This window comes from Bison bison, unplaced genomic scaffold, assembly GCF_000754665.1.
Source record: "Bison bison bison isolate TAMUID 2011002044 unplaced genomic scaffold, Bison_UMD1.0 scf7180017864321, whole genome shotgun sequence".
NCBI classification, from domain to species: Eukaryota; Metazoa; Chordata; class Mammalia; order Artiodactyla; family Bovidae; genus Bison; species Bison bison.
This window is the reverse complement of record NW_011494893.1, coordinates 1,674,327-1,674,643: the sequence shown is the minus strand read 5'-3', so window position 1 is coordinate 1,674,643 and position 317 is coordinate 1,674,327. Positions and strand designations below refer to the sequence as shown.

Genomic DNA, 317 nt, shown 5'->3' with positions numbered 1-317 from the left:
TTGGCCCATTTTTTGATTGGGTCATTTATTTTTCTGGAGTTGAGCTGCAGCAGTTGCTTGTATATTTTTGAGATTAGTTCTTTGTCCATTGCTTCATTTGCTATTATTTTCTCCCATGCTGCAGGCTGTCTTTTCACCTTGCTTAGAGTGTCCTTTGTTGTGCAGAAGCTTTTCATTTTAATTAGGTCCCATTTGTTTATTTTTGCTTTTATTTCCAAGATTCTGGGAGGTGAGTCATAGAGGATCCTGCTGTGATGTATGTCAGAGAGTGTTTTGCCTATGTTCTCCTCTAGGAGTTTTATAGTTTCTGGTCTTAC

At 38.2% G+C, this 317-nt stretch overlaps 1 protein-coding gene across 5 annotated transcripts in view; it reads left to right on the top strand.

Moving 5' to 3' along the window:
* Nucleotides 1-317, top strand: part of SERPINB9 (serpin peptidase inhibitor, clade B (ovalbumin), member 9) — a 9,885-nt gene that overhangs the window by 3,731 nt on the left and 5,837 nt on the right. The window lies entirely within an intron of this gene.